Raw genomic sequence first — 15,390 nt, 5'->3', positions numbered from 1 at the left:
TACAAAAAAAATATACCAACACAACGAAAAGATATTGAAAAACAAAAAATATTGGGTGATGTTACAGTTAGATATTTATATGAACCGGGTGAACTTGAAGGTGGTAAAGCGAGAGCGACTGATCCTATTTGGAGTGTTACCACACACAAAATATCCACCGTGACAAGATCCTCAGGTAGACCTGCAATCTATAGATTAGATTCGGCTGCTCCTCAACGTGGATTTGTACGTGAACAACTACAAATAATCCCCGAGGATACACAACTACCACCGCGATCACTTAACTAGCGCCTCTACGTCGATTACACTCGAGACAGGTCAACATGGTATTTTCTCGTGTATGATCGCGACTATTATCTTTTCTGTCTACGGTAAATTGTCTTGAATCATTACTCGAATACCTCCACAGCATTATACAATTGCAACTTGCGCAATGATTATTCTGCTGTTGTTTTAACTCAATAATAAATTCAACATCAAGATCAAAGTCGCGTTTATTTTTTTTATCAGATTGTTTGTATCCGATTAATTTTTTTCTTATTATATCATCATCGATGATGTTAAATTTATTAACGATTTCAGGAATTATAATTCTCCGTAATTGAGATATTTTTCTGACCCTCGATACCGCTAAATAGACTAAATTTGACCACTCGATACGATCGTCTACAATCCAGACTCGTGTGTCAGAATAGTTAATCCCTGAGACGAGTGGATCGTCATAGCGTATCCCAACACCCATGGAGATTTGTCAGCGCGTAATGCATCTTCGACCACACTGATATCAAGAGCGACAATATCATTTAATACGAGATTTTGCTTCTCAGTCTGCCCTGGAATATCAACATTAATATTCTGTTTTCGTGTATCTGATGGTCAATAACATAACGGAACAGGCAATTCTGAATATTTTTCTTTATGCAGCTGAAATAACTGCTGTTGTAAAGCGTCTCTGATTATTTTTCTGCTTGCTACTATCAAATCGGTGGGTCTCCATAAATTTAAAAAATCACTCATTGAGGTCTCTGAGATCACTCCACGTATTATTTCACACTGAAATTTTTTTATTGTAATCTGATTAATTTTTTAAATTCCTTTAAATTTTCATCGAGAGCTCTATGATCATCATCTATTTCTTCGTAATAATCAATGAAATTTTTTAACCAATCATGTGGAGATGGTCTAACAAAAGGCGGCGGTTGACCATGATCGCCACACATTATTATAGCGGTATTTTTCGTCAGCAACCAATCAAGAAACATTTTTAATGTATCCAATGACACCGTACATATCTCGTCCCAAATAATTATTTTAGGTATATATTTTTCTCCCATTCGTTCAGGAGTCCATGTATCCCCGCGCCACCGAAAGAAACTATGATACGTGCACGATTGTACTTGCCGTTGTTTCATCTCCCGTGCAAGTCTATGTGTGGGTGTCAGCACGATCATATCTGAATTTCTAAAAACATTAATTGCTCGAGTCGTTTTGCCGCATCCACCAGGTCCATTGAGATATACTGTCTTATATCTAGTTATTGGATCACTCAACGATGGCGCTTTCGACATTTCTGATATTTTATTACACTTACAATAAAAATGTCTCATCGGAACATCTGCTGATTCTGTATAATTGTGTAATATTTCCTTTTTTATTCTCCACGAACTCCATCGTTCATCATTACTTGTGAATTTCATAACAGATTCTAAATATTTATTCGAAATATAAAACGAATCTGTTGCGACTCTGACTGCGGTCTCAGGAAATCTATTAATCATCGATAATAAATTTATAGAAACATAAGCCAACATGGAAGATCTTAGATGAGTATACTGTGGGGAGACATCATTTATGTAACTAACGATCGTACCCAATTTTGTTCCGTCGGATAAATAAACACTTTCTCGATTTACAAATATATTTTTCGCTGTTGTATCAGCAATTATAAAATCGTACTCGGCATTATCTAGAATTAATCTTGCGTGATGTCTTTTATGATCATATGCACCACCTTGAGTAAATTTACCTATAATTTTTCTACCTAGATCTTTTGCGGTTTTAAGTTTAATCTCGAGAATTTTAGGAGCTTGTTTGATAATATCATCTTCGGAAACACCAGGACATTTTTCCTTAAATTCCTTAATAACTTCATCAAAACTGATAGAATCTGACATTGGCAACCAAACTTCGGTCTGCGCGTGATATGATATAATCGCCTCACTGACAACCAACAATGTCAGTACCGCACAATCTAGCATATATCGTAATAAAACTATAGGTACCTAACGTTTTTAACAAAAATGTCTGCCAAACCAAACATAACAAATTTTGTGAAGATTTTCGTTAAGCTGGAATGATTCAACACAAGCGAATCCAGTCAGATCAAAATCAGGTAATGGTCCATTAATTGCCACTCGCGTCATCTCGTTTGTGGGGTGACCAAATCTTTTAAAGTATACAGAACAATCTTCCCGGATAACATGCAACCATATCAACCGAAATAACATCGTTGTAATTATATTTGGTATTCCATAATCCACCGTGTCCGTATTCGACGCAACTTGCGCGTACATCTTCAAGTAAATCAAATCGTGTTGGTTTCCATGAATTTCTTTCTCTAGCGAAATGAGCCGCAACAGATGGAACGGTAAAGCAATTAGTTAGCAATTTGTCAGTATTTTCCGCGTGTTTGCACTCTAAAAACTTCTCCGCAAGATTTTTCATCTCGTCATGGAGAAATTCTGTTCGATATATTTCACCGTTTGGTCTAACAAACTGATCAAATCCACCTTCCTCATTACTTTTAAATAACCATACCGATACATGATCGTTTTTACTTATTTCGTTGATAAAATCAAACATACTTCCCGAATTTGAGGGGTAAAATCTAATAGTTCGATCACGTGGAAATATTGTTACTGCGCTGGTCCATGCGTGCGCGTTATGATCAATAATATTTTTTGAAGCTCCTTTCGATTTATATTTTGATTCGTACAGTATTTCTCCCGTTATTGTCGCTACGGTTATTGGAAATTTTAATATTTTTCCTAACTCAGCAACATCTTTTATTGTAGCACCGGTATCCTTAACTGAATCAGCCCACGAGTTTATTTTTTCACGTCTTAAATCAGTTAATCCATTTCCACGCATCGCGTTTGTAAAGTGTTCTATTTCTCGTTCGGCTACGCAATTTAACCTTGAAAATTTCATGGGTGTCAGTTTATCAACGTTGGGTTTTTTATTTATCTCATAGATTCCATAAATAACCGCTGTTACAGGATACGCTCGCTCATAATACGGTTTGTCAATACCCGTCAACAGACCCGGTCTGGAATTTTTACTTAATATGGTAATTTATTATTACCAAGGACAGGATCATATTTATCACGGATAATCCAACTACCTGTTTCTGTTAATACAATGATTTTTACTCTAGAGAAATATTTTTGATTACCCTCGTATTCAGCGATGTAGTTAATGATAGTTGCCGCTGGCTTGTCATTCATTGTGGCGTCCTTGACAGAGTCGACACTGACTTTGTCAGTGTTGCGAATAATCTTGAACGTTGACCATGTATGAGATGCACCATCCGTGTAAAATTCTTTCTTGGCGTCGTGAATTTTATTGATCAAACTTTTATTTTTTGGATCAACCAGATCTCGTACTGGTAAATCAGAAGATAATCTGTCGAGGTTGAATTTATATTTAGAAGGCCTAGTTTGGGATAATGTCTCAAACTCGTTCATATAATTAAAACAAATATTTAAATAAAGAATATTATATATACATTATCTCAATGCAGATGGCTCATGATTGGTTCAGTACATCGATGCAATAAATCCTGTAGAGGTGAATTTTGTTGGATGCACTTACAAGGCATACGGCGGGGGAGTCTAAGACCAATACCGTGTCTGCGATATGGTACTGGAGTGCGAGGAAAAACAGGATCATGTGGAAAGTGCGGTTTAAAACGGTTCAGAGAACTTAAAATATATTATGACCAAAAAAAATGATAATGGTGAAAACGCTATAAAATCCGTGGAGGATTATATATCAAGATTTCAGACAAACAATGATTTAAACAAATAATATTATTATAATGGAGCAAAATATATTTGTCCCACATCCTGTCATCAAGAATTACGAATCAGATCGTAATGGTGTCATCAGAAATTATAGGTTGAAGAGACCAGTTGGTAATGTTACTAATGCTGGTTATCTAATGTTTACTGTTGGGAAGAAACATTATCATTGTCATCGTTTCATCTACGAATGTTTCTTTGGAGTGATCAAAGATGGTCTTGTTATTGATCATGTTGACGGGGATCCTCAAAATAATAGTTTATCCAACCTTCGAGTTGTCACACAAATCGAGAACTCTGCATGTGGTAATACTGGAAATTGTAAGACAATTTCTAGAAGGGCAGTAAATTCTACAAACACAGAAACTGGCGAAGTAATTATATTTCGTTCGATATGTTCTGCTGCGAAATACTTTGATATTCACTCATATTCAGTACAAAAAGTAGCAGAATATATATATATAAAACCGCTTTCTCAAAAAAATATAAGCAGAAAATCACCTTTTAGTATTGTTAACTATCATCACCACCTCTAATTATATTTATTTTTTTTTGGTCAGAAATTATCATTATTATACTACTTATTTTTTGACTCACGAAAGGGAGGTAATTTTATGATTCTCGGTATATGGTCATAATTATCTACGGTTTCTAACTTACAAAAATATACGGTTCGTGTATTTTCTGTTCTATTCGTGAAACATTTAGAACAACACAACACATAGACAGCACATAAAATACATCTAAACTACAGAAAACCGACATGTATATTCCAGCTTACCGAGTGCAGAATCAAGCGTCTAGTCTGTATCGATCGTGGCGGGTTAATTTTAGATCCAATGTACAGTACAGGGATCCTGCATGTATTTACTCGATTACAGAAATACGTGTATAATAATGTTTGGAATTAAAAATCAGTTGCATTTTCCTTGCTCAGTGCAGAAATATACATGATATATATTTTTATACGTATGTGTGATTATGTATTTATGTGCGTTTGTGTGGTTACTTTTTTATCGAGCAATATTAACAACTAAATACTCCCTTGACCATGTTCATGGATACAGATTTACGAGTGGGAAATCTCGTAATATATATTTCTCCATTGAACAGTTATAGAGAGGATGGAAAATCTCGTAATAGTCATAGAGAGGATGGAAAAATCTAGCAGTTATGTTATAGGAAGGTTGGAGAAATCTAGCAGTTAGATGATCTGGACCGGATGTTCTATCATAGATGGCGTGGTATAGTAAATAGGAAATTCCTTAATCCAGCTTTATAAATCTAACTTGTTTGGTGAAAACGTATTTCTTGAATTCAGAATTGTATTTTGAGTAAATATATTCGAAATTAGTTCCTTTTCAATGATTATTAGCTATATATTAACTTCCGAAACATATGTTTGTAACAAGATTCGATAGCTCAATCGGTATCGTATTGGACTGTGACGCTCGCGGTCCAGGATCGAATCCCCATGGCTGACAACTGGTCGGTGGTTGCGCATAATTGCGATTTTTATAATAATTGGGGGCGCCGCAAAACCCCCCGCTCAGCAAAACGCAACCACATATCAACCGGTGGTTGATACATATTTTCGTATCACCCACGGGTTTGATTATTGTGAGTGGGGTTTTGCTGAGCGGATATGTTTGTGCCGTCCTTCATTCATTCATTTCATCTCATTCATTCATTGTATATATTTCATTTCATACTTAATGAACTTGCTAAAAAAACTCGAATAGAAGTTCATTTCATAATATATGTTGTGTCGTCCTTCATTCATTACATATGATCTGAGCTCGCTAAGACACTCGATAGGGGCTCGTCATCCATAATCTCAGCTCGCTAAGACACTCGATAGGGGCTCTTCATTCATTGTATATGTTGTGCCGTCCTTGAAACATCCCGACGAACTCGCTAAACACTCGATAGCTGTTCTATAGGGATAATTTTTTTTTAATTTTAAAGATTTATATATTATATAATGAACCATAAAAATATCAAAGACATTATTTCTCCTATTAAAAAACTAGAAGAAAACGGAATTAATATATCTGATGAACTAAATCCTGAAAAAATAATATCTGATTTTGAAATGTTAGAAGAAATTAAAAATGAAAATAAGTATGTTCTATCATCTCAATATAAGTTCATAAAGCGGATTCAGGCAGCTATGTTTCAGTCACTGGCTATGGTGAAAGATGATCAAGTAAATGAATTTATTCCTCTTTCTGTCGCAGTAGAAAAGATCAGATCGGGATTATCCAGCGAGTACGAAACGAAGAAAACAATCAGTACCCGCATAAGATACTTAAGAAAAATTATGTCAGCGGGTAACGACCAAAGCAACCCTGAGTAGTAATATAATTTCCCTCATCATGTATATCACATCAGAATTATTTACATAAATAATAAAATATTTCAGAATAATAATAAAATATATTTTGAAAAACTGATTGATTTGTATACTTTTGAGTAGCGATCACCCCATCAGAATTAATAAACTGATTGATTTGTATACTTTTGAGTAGCAATCACCCCATCAGAATTAATAAATTAATTGATTTGCATACTTTTAAATAGCAATCGCCCAATCAGAATTAATAAATTAATTAATTTACATAAATAATAAAATATTTCAGAATAATAATAAAATATTTTTTGGAAGTATTTTTGGGAAAACTGATTAATTTGCATAATTTTCAGTACCAATTACCCCATCAGAATTAGCAACTGATTGATTTGTATACTTTTCTGTACCAACCACTCCATCAGATTGATTCATAAAAAAATAAAATATTTCAGAATAATAATAAAAATATTTCAGAATAATAATAAAATATTTTTTTGTAGTATTTTTGGGAAAACTGATTAATTTGCATAATTTTCAGTACCAATTACCCCATCAGAATTAGCAAACTGATTGATTTGTATAATTTTCAGTACCAATTACTCCATCAGAATTAACAAACTGATTGATTTGTATAATTTTCAGTACCAACCACCCCATCGGATTGATTCATCTCAGAATAATAATAAATTATTTCAGATTATACAAAATTGATTAATTTGTGTAATTTATCCTATCAGTGATTATATTTATTTATTTAAAAATATTTTTTTTAAGTTGATCGACTTTAATACAGGAGTGTGCATAATTTAGAATCTGATCTCTGCTACAAATGATCTCAATAATATGTTTTTGACGGAGTTCATCTAACTGTTCTTGTGTTAATAAGAAATCCTCGCTTCCGTATTCATCAATAACTAAATTAACGCTAAATTGCTCTGTGTTTTGTGAAAACACTGTTCTGATGGCGTTTTCAAGTGCTTCTTTGTCTTGTATAAAAACACTCACGTGCTGATACATTATTTAATATTTACTGGATTAATTAAGATTTCACATACAGATTTATCACAAGCTCTTCTCCACGTTTGTCAATTAAGCGATTAAGGTGGTCCGTGAGCTTAAAATTTATTTGTGTTAACATATTACTGTGACACCGCAGATACACAGGATTAGTTGGTTCTTGCACGATTAAACTTCCAGGGGAACTTGTGGTGTAAATGTATATAAAATATATCCTTGTTGAGCCTGATTTGATTTTCCGAGATCTATTTGATAGCTGCCATCGACTACGTCACAAACCAGATTGACCACGATCGTGCTGGTTATATTAACGATTCCCGGAGATACGTGCCTGCCGCCGCCATGTGGATCGTTATTGTATCTTAGAACAGTTGGAGGTGGTGCTAGTTTTCTCCATGCATCGAGTATTTTTGGAAAATTTTCCGTGATAAGATCATTGAGTGATCTTATTAATTCGCCGGTTTCAAATCCTGGTAATGTAAATTTTAATAAATCTGCTTCAGTTATCTTATAATGATCAATAAATGCTTGTTTGATGCTATTTTTTTTCTTCACCTGCATGATCATTAGCATTTATTACTTCAATAATAGTCTGATTAAAATATTTAAGATCTAATACAATTTGATTTAAATGTTGTATCGTTGCAATGATCTGATGTTCTAGATTGATATTAGGATACTCCAGGATATAGTTTTTAAATAAATGTGCTAATGTCGTTAATGTAGTTGTGTGTTCAGTTTTAATTTTGTTAGCCTCTGATCTAAAATCTCTTTCATAAACAATATTAGTTGAAGTTTTTCTATCAATATCAATAATAGAGAACGGTGTTATAGGATATTTTTTACCACCCTTCCAAGTGACACGATCCCTATCAGTCCATGGATACAAATTTCGATATTTTGGAGTTGTTATAAACTTGGCATCGTCAGTGAGAAATTCATTTAACTTCGGTTCTGGTGGTCCTTCATACACCGGGGGAACATCCGGCCAACCTAGTACGGATCTTATCGTGGATTGATAGATATCAACGGCATAATCAGGAGAATGTATCTCAACCGTCGAGGATAGCGTCGGTTCATGAACGTTAATTGATATTTTTGCTTCTTTTCCGGTTATTGATTTTATTCTACGTTGAAATTCCTCATTGATTTGTTTGATCTCATAACTGCCAGTGGGTATTCCAACATTTACCCAGTCAGGAGTACCATCTGGTTTGTTCTTGTTAGCAAATACAAGCGAATTATTTGCTGGTGTACCATTAAATGATTTTGATCTGATATTTGGCCAGCTGTAATATACCCGTAATTGAGCTAATGCTATTTCTTTTACTGGAATTGCAGTAGGAAAATTAATACTAAATTCAGGATTAGTTGAACTTACCGAGATCATCGTTATCTTTGACGGAGTTGTATTAGTCACGATCTGCTGAAGTAATTCTGTGATTATTAGTACTAGTATCTTTAATACCGATACCTTCGTCATATATTTTAGTCATCATTGAAAACTCGAAATCAGATATAATTCCATCACTGAGACTCGCTGATAACAACGAGGATAACTTCGAGTATGCGACCGTCGCTGTCTGTAATCTTATCATGTAATCGGATAATTTTTCATTCATGCAAGTACATATTTTTTTATGATGATATTGAACACACCTGCAATCGTTGTTGCTGCTGAAATACAAATAGTTACGGCTACTGGTGCCATCATTGTCACCGCTGATAATATAACACCTGCTCCAGCAACAACAGCGGATACTGAATAAACAATCACATCAACGATAATTAATCGTCGTCGATATTTTTTTACTTTTACTGTATATTGTTCGACTTGATCTTTTAGCGCCGCCTGCCATTCATACGCTTGATTGTACCTGTATTGTGCACCGTCCATATATTTTTATGCAGTAACCAATTGAGGTGTTTCAGCTACAAATTCCAAACACCACCAGTAAGATGTTGCGGTTAATTTCTTATCATCTGCTTCCAGGATAAATATTTCTTCGGTTCCGCTATTTAATATAACAGATACAACCCCGGAAAACCTATCAGTTGAATGACGCCATGGAAACGTTGTAAATATTTCAAATTTTGCAGCACTGAACACAGACAACCTGTACACGCCAGTGACTGTTGCGGTATATTTTATGGTTTTATTTTACTGCGACCATGTTGCAAATCCCGATGATACTGTGTATACGATGTTTGTGATATGCCCAGGAGTTATTCCGGCTGGAATTTTAATCAAATTGGTTTTATTAACGATCTCAGGAATCCCCGCTACGATGTCTTGCTGTGTTCGTTTGATCGTGTCTAGGTTAGTTTTGATATCAGCGAGTTTCATGTCATAGACGTGCAGAGTGCCGAAGAATTCTTCTGCGGTTTTTTGATGGTTTCTGCGAAATCTTGCAAAAGCGCCGACGTGAACATCATACTCGGCCCGCAACGTGGATAGTTTACTGTCTGCCTTGTCGACGTATAGTTTGTTTGCGACGTCGTTGTCAGATTTTGGAGTTGTTACATCTACTATTTTGTTCCCGTTCATGCTAAGTTCACCTGTCATTGTGTCACCGGTATTTTTCACGCGATTAGCAACGCTTCTTGCAATTTCATCTCTGATGGTTGTAAATGATACACTTGAATCTCTGATTCTACCACCGTCAGTAAACACAGGAATATTATCTGTAACTGCACCGAGTACTCGTCGAACTATATCATTCCATCTGATATTGCTCGTTTCTAGTTTACCATATCGATCTTGAAAAATAACAACGTCATCTGGATCAACTCCAGCCAGGTTCATAATTACAGCAAGTTCATCTTTAGTCGCATACTTCGACAGATCAACATCGCCGGATTTTATTTTCTTACTGGTAGAAGATCTTCTTCCGTAAGTATCAACCATTATAATCTAAAGATCTGTTTAAAACGCCTTACGCGCAACGAATCGGTTGCTTGTATAATCATGCACGACTTTATGTGGCGGTTTGGATGATTTTGATATAGCGTTAAGTACATCAATTACCTCACGGCCGCATATTGGCGGATCCGTCATTGTTTGTGTGGGTAGCGTTGAATACCAAACTTTGGAACCAGAGGTTCTTGCGTGAAGTGGTGCGACATACTTGATAAATTCAACAGGTGGAGCTAACCCGTACGAATCAAAATAAACGATTCCACGTGGATCAACCGAGTATGATACCCAATGAGTACCAGGTCCTGAATTTGAGTCGAGATTAATAATACCTGTTTCGAGTTTATTCGGTTGTTTTGGTAATTGATCTCCCATAAAAACACCTCTAAAGGCTTTTATTTTTAATCGTTTAGCAGCATCAAATAAATCAAAATTTGATGCTGGAACATCTAACGTGGAAGCCTCAGACCTCTTCCCCAGCGAGATCCCGGTAATCTTAGACCGCGTCCCTTTTTTTTGGTATCCATTTCCAGTTGCTTTCTTTAGAGCCATTCCAGCAGCTGTTCCAACAGCACCTAACGCGGCTGCTTTTGCTAGGCTGGAGCAGCAGCAGCTATTAACGCTGGTATAGCCGCAAGAAGTGGAAATATACCACCGGTTTTAACCATGTCCTTGATGGCGCTCGGAGAAAGATGTAATTGAACTCCAGTTTTTGATTCTAGGGCTTTATTGGAATGTTTAATACGATTATTTGTCAACGATAATTTGTTTGGACCACCACCAATCTGATCTCGTTTTAGTGATATTTTAGTTCCGCATTTGCCGGTGGTTTTTGATTGAAGCTTTTTGACCTGACCGGGAGTCAGAGTAACATTAACATGACCATACGACATTTTTATATAAAATATATTTTTCTAAATAACACGATCAAAGGTTTTCCACTGGTGCATCAACGACTCTCATTCGACCACTACCACCTTCAAGTAACATGGCTTTATCGCTGAGTATGACCGCGATTGCTCTGTAGGTGCCGCGAATAAGAGGTGGACCAGCTATATCAGGAGGAGGGTTAGTAACACGAGCTCGAAAGTGTATATCAACGACAGATTGCTTGGATAAATCAAGATGCTCCATCGAAAAATAATAAATCGGATATAGATTTGTAAAATCTAGTTGTGATATTTGCAAACCAGTATCTATATTTTTATCACGTTCCATGAATGACATTAAACGATGATATGCATGCGCTACGTGACTTTGATCAAAATTTAACAAGATATCTTCAGTTGGTTCTTGATGTCCATTTATCCGCAAGGAAACTTCATTAACTCCAAGGTTGTCAAATATCATATGTGAACGTTCTTGATTATTCGTCCGAGCATTATCTTGCAGCGCAATAAAAATATGTCGTGGTGCAGAAACATCTTGTTGTGATGCTATATGCCATGTAAATAAACCATTAACATTATTTGAATAGCATCTGTGGTTACTGTTAACCATGATAGCAATGATTTATCGCCTTGATCCATAAAAGAAATTAATTTTTGTTCTTCAGTAATAGATGGAGTCATTACTGGCATCCACAGTGAAAGTTTTGATATATTTACTTTACCATCAGCAACACCAGCACCTCGCCAGATTGCATCATTATCATCACCTTTTCTTGCGAGCACAACTGTGTGCTTAGCTCCAAAGATGACCTTTCTAACATTTCTGCAAAATCCAAAGATGTGAGATCATGGAATTGCAGATGAAAAATTTCTGTCATTTCCTGACAACGCTGCTCGGCGTGTTGCAAACCCTAAGTTGTAAGTCGCATTAACACTTTTTATAATATCAAAATCAGCACCTGGTCTGTCTGCGTGTTCAAAATCAACTGGTTGTGGATCAACTGCAGTATTTCGTGGTGTCAGTAACTTAGTATATTGAACATGATCAGCGTGGTTAGTAATATCTTTGGCAAACATCATTGTTGGACCGGCTGATCTTGTGTAATCATCAGAATATCTCGCTAGACCAATTATTGTTGTAGCAACATCAACATCCTTCTGAACTGATTCAATATTTTTTCCATCAATCATGTATGTGGCGCTATCAAACAACGCCATAATCCCGTTGTTGACAAAACCAACACGCAAATTAGCAGCATATGGCGTATTAGCTACAACATTCGTTACAAGTCTACCTTCTACTTCAATAAACGCCTCAACGGGCAAGAAATATCTACTTGTATCATGAACCTGTAATTCTATTCTCCCCCGTTGATTTGGTTGCCTTGCGTCATAGGAATAAGATTGATAATCACGCACCGATTCATACTTAAGGACAGGTGCTTCCATATCAAATGCTGTGTCTGATTCGCGCTTGAACATTTTTATTATAATTACCATTTTTCCAAATGGTGATCTAAATTATCGTCGACGAAGACCGCTTCCTGCTATTAAATTTGCTGTTATATTTCTTTCTGCTTCTTCAGATAATTCTGCTAGTTTTTTATTTGCAGCCTGATTGGGTCCTTGATCTGCTAACGCCGCTAGTTTTTGATTTGCAGCCTGATTTATTATTTTACTTACGTCTGCGGGCATCACTTCAGTACTTGGTAATTTTACCGGTTGTTGTTTTCGTCGCAATAATCGTGCTAGTCTATCTTTGATCGCCGAGAACGCCTTACCAGCAACATTGACAATTGCTCCAGGAGCTTTATCACGAACAATATCGATAGCTTTCATCGATAATTGTTTTGCAACAGGTACTGCTTTTGGAGCTATCCTTGTAAATAATCCCTGAATGACATCACCAAGTCCATCTCCGTAAGTAGCTCTGAAGATTGGTAATCGTGAGTTTACCTCTCTGACCTGCACGGGTTTACGATGATTGTTATGTATGATCATCTTTTTTAATTTACCATTTATTTAACAACTAGTCATCAACAAGTTCATCGATAAGTTCTCGGTAAACGCCGATATCCATGATACCACCTTGAAATAATCGCCGGCAAATATCAGATGCTTCATTAATTATTTCTGGTGAATTATTTCCGGCACGTTTTCCTCCTACGAGAACTTCTAACCGTGATACATCATTAATGATATTATCAGGACAAATAATATTGTTTCCCAGACCACTCCCCGTTGCTCCTTCTTCTGCTGTTTTCTTAAATAGTCTTAAGGGTGATCTTTCCTCTGCTGATTTTCCAGGTAGCTCTTTAGACCTTTTAAGTTCCGGCTTCAGCCTTTGCTGCGGCGAAGAAGATTGCTGTTGTTCTGTTTGTTGCAGAGGTGGAGGAAGTTGATACTGGGCGAGTTGTTCTTGTTTTAGTTGTTTCGGTCTCTCTCTATAAAGTCTTTTTACTTCTTCATTAATAATTTCATATTCTTGACCTCTAGCTTGTTTTTTGTTGTAATATACGCGATATATCCATCTAATAAGATTATCATCATTTATTTGTTCATGACGGGGGTTTAAAATATCAGATTTATTAAATATACTATTTAATATTATTTCGGGTAATTGTTCTCTTTTAGTATTTCTAATATCTTCGACAAAACCTTTCCTAAATTTTGCAATCAATTCTACGTTTTTTTCTACTAGTTCGGGTTCAGGTGTAAGTTCTTTTCTCACGTCGGCGACTTCAGTATGAAGTTTTCCAATACTTTCAAGTATTTCTTCGCCGACAGGTGGATGTTGAGCCGCAGCTGTATCAGTTGGAAGATCTCATAAAATCTTCTTTGTCTGTTTAGTTCTTCTTGCTATTTTTTCGGTTTGTTCTGCTGTTTGTTTTGATACCGGAAGAAGATCTTCTTTGATGACAGCTATAACTTGTTCAGTAGCTGCAGTGACGGGTTTAAATAGTTTTTTAGTTTCTTCTTCGTACTCAACTTGTGCTTCTTGCTGCGCTTGTAGATTTTTTCTAAATGAATCTCGCACGGGGAGAAATTTTTTAATTGCTTCTAGTCTCTCTCGTGCTATTCTTGCAGTATGAGATTCTGGATGTACCATTATTTTTAATATAACAATTTTTTAATTAATAGCAGCAGAGAGGGCCTTGTCTACAATTCTGTTTGGGACAAACAATAATCGTAGACGTGGTATTGACCTCTATGAAGGGTCACTATATTTTTTTTGTCTAAAAAGAAGGGTGACCATTCCCTAAAGTGGTCTGATCGCCCTCTCTGCTGCTCGTATACAATAAAAAGAATAATTGTATGATTCCATAAAACTGTTCCATTTGTCCCTCGCCCTCTCCACCCCATCCCAAAACTCCACTGTACATTTAAGACCTACCCCGAACATAAGTTGATCCCGATCTTAGCGATGCAAGGGAAGACATTGTGTGAAAGCCTGTTGTAGCGTTGAGATACTATAGGTCTCTATTTTTTCATAGAACATACGAAGACATTTTGCGTTTGCCGATAGCTTAATTTTTGTTGAACACTTAAATTATACTGCTGATGTGGTTGTAGTTGTTAAAAAAGTTGTTAAAATATATCTGACATCCCTAACGTCGAATAATTTCAGTCTAATGGATATAATGAACCAGTCCTAACACTAACTTCTTAATGCTGAGCGCCAAGCGAGGCAGCTGTTAGTATCATTTTTATAAGTCTTTGGCATGATTCGGCCGGGGATCGAACCCACGACCTCCCGCATCCGAGTCGGCTCTAACCACTAGGCCACCGGAGCGGTCGGTTTTCGCTAGTCCCTATGCTAGAAAATGTGCTGGTCTCCATTATATGTTGACAAGTTTTGAAGCTTTCATCGCTGTAGTGGCTAGATTTACTAGTTTAGCGATTAACATTAGCTTTGCCTTGACTAGGATGTCGTTGGGGTTTTGGGGTTTCCGGTAGGCTACTACTACGAAGTCTGTAGCGTGGCAGTTTATAGTGATGGCCAGCACCGGGGCATCATGCCACTGACATGAAGCATCATGTCCCACCCAGTCACATTATCCTGACACAATGCCAACCAGTCCTAACACTAACCGCTTAATGCTGAGCGCCAAGCGGGGCAGCTGCTAGTAC

This window comes from Sinohyriopsis cumingii, chromosome 9 (genome assembly GCF_028554795.1).
Source record: "Sinohyriopsis cumingii isolate HCF-2022 chromosome 9, ASM2855479v2, whole genome shotgun sequence".
Lineage (NCBI taxonomy): Eukaryota > Metazoa > Mollusca > Bivalvia > Unionida > Unionidae > Sinohyriopsis > Sinohyriopsis cumingii.
The sequence above is the reverse complement of the archived record's forward strand: the minus strand, read 5'-3'. Positions refer to the sequence as shown.